This window comes from Hordeum vulgare, chromosome 1H (genome assembly GCF_904849725.1).
Source record: "Hordeum vulgare subsp. vulgare chromosome 1H, MorexV3_pseudomolecules_assembly, whole genome shotgun sequence".
Taxonomy (NCBI): Eukaryota; Viridiplantae; Streptophyta; class Magnoliopsida; order Poales; family Poaceae; genus Hordeum; species Hordeum vulgare.
Window position 1 is genome coordinate 497,821,784 of NC_058518.1, and position 2,274 is coordinate 497,824,057.

Here is a 2,274-nt window from a genome sequence, read left to right on the forward strand (position 1 = left end):
CTCGGATTTCATGGCTTCTAGCCATTTGTTGGAATCTGGGCCCACCATTGCCTCTTCATAATTCGCAGGTTCATTGTTGTCTAACAACATGATCGATAAGACGGGATTACCGTACCACTCTGGAGCAGCACGTGATCTCGTCGACCTGCGTGGTTCAATAGAAACTTGAACTAGAGTTTCATGATCATCATCATTAACTTCCTCCTCAACCGGCGTCGCAACGACAGAGGTCTCCCCTTGCCCTGCGCCACCATCCAGAGGGATGAGAGGTTCGACAACCTCGTCAAGTTCTATCTGCCTCCCACTCAATTCTCTCGAGAGAAACTCCTTTTCGAGAAAAGTTCCGTTCTTAGCAACAAACACTTTGCCCTCGGATTTGAGATAGAAGGTGTACCCAACCGTCTCTTTTGGGTAACCTATGAAGACGCACTTTTCCGCTTTGGGTTCCAGCTTTTCAGGCTGAAGCTTTTTGACATAAGCATCACATCCCCAAACTTTAAGAAACGACAACTTTGGCCTTTTTCCATACCACAGTTCGTATGGTGTCTGTCTCAACGGATTTCGATGGTGCCCTATTTAAAGTGAATGCAGCTGTTTCTAATGCATAACCCCAAAAAGATAACGGCAAATCAGTAAGAGACATCATAGATCGCACCATCTCTAACAAAGTACGATTACGACGTTCGGACACACCATTACGCTGTGGTGTTCCAGGCGGTGTTAACTGTGAAACAATTCCACATTGTCTTAAGTGAGTACCAAACTCGAAACTCAGATATTCACCCCCACGATCAGACCGCAGGAACTTGATCTTCTTGTTATGATGATTTTCCACTTCACTCTGAAATTGCTTGAACTTTTCAAATGTTTCAGACTTGTGCTTCATTAAGTAGACATAACCATATCTACTTAAATCGTCAGTGAAGGTGAGAAAATAACGATATCCGCCGCGTGCCTCCACGCTCATTGGACCACACACATCGGTATGTATGATTTCCAACAAGTCACTTGCACGCTCCATTGTTCCGGAGAACGGAGTCTTAGTCATCTTGCCCATGAGGCATGGTTCGCACGTGTCAAGTGAATCAAAGTCAAGTGACTCCAAAAGTCCATCAGCATGGAGTTTCTTCATGCGCTTTACACCAATATGACCCAAGCGGCAGTGCCACAAAAATATGGCGCTATCATTGTTTACTCTAACTCTTTTGGTCTCAATGTTATGTATATGCGTATCGCTATCGAGATTCAATATGAACAATCCTCTCACATTCGGTGCATGACCATAAAAGATGTTACTCATAGAAATAGAACAACCATTATTCTCAGACTTAAAAGAGTAACCGTCTCGCAATAAACAAGATCCAGATATAATGTTCATGCTCAACGCAGGCACTAAATAACAATGATTTAAGTTCATCACTAATCCCGATGGTAGTTGAAGTGACACTGTGCCGACGGCGATTGCATCAACCTTGGAACCGTTTCCTACGCGCATCGTCACTTCGTCTTTCGCCAGCCTTCGTCTATTCCGCAGTTCCTGCTTCGAGTTGCAAATGTGAGCAACAGAACCGGTATCAAATACCCAGGCACTACTACGAGAGCCGGTTAAGTACACATCAATAACATGTATATCAAATATACCTGATTTTTCTTTGCCCGCCTTCTTATCTGCCAGATACTTGGGGCAATTGCGCTTCCAGTGACCCATACCCTTGCAATAGAAGCACTCTGTTTCAGGCTTAGGTCCAGCCTTGGGTTTCTTCGGCGGATTGGCAACAGGCTTGCCGCTCTTCTTCGAATTGCCCTTCTTGCCTTTGCCGTTTCTCTTGAAACTAGTGGTCTTGCTCACCATCAACACTTGATGCTCTTTACGGAGTTCAGACTCTGCGACTTTCAGCATCGCAAACAACTCGCCGGGAGACTTGTTCATCCCTTGCATGTTGTAGTTCAACACAAAGCCTTTGTAGCTTGGCGGCAGTGATTGAAGGATTCTGTCAGTGATAGCTTCTTGCGGGAGTTCAATCCCCAGTTCAGCTAGACGGTTTGAGTACCCAGACATTTTGAGCACATGTTCACTGACAGACGAGTTTTCCTCCATCTTGCAAGCATAGAATTTATCGGAGGTCTCATACCTCTCGATCCGGGCGTTCTTCTGAAAGATAAACTTCAACTCCTGGAACATCTCAAATGCTCCATGACGCTCAAAGCGACGTTGAAGTCCCGGTTCTAAGCCATACAAGACTGCACATTGAACTATTGAGTAGTCCTCCTTAC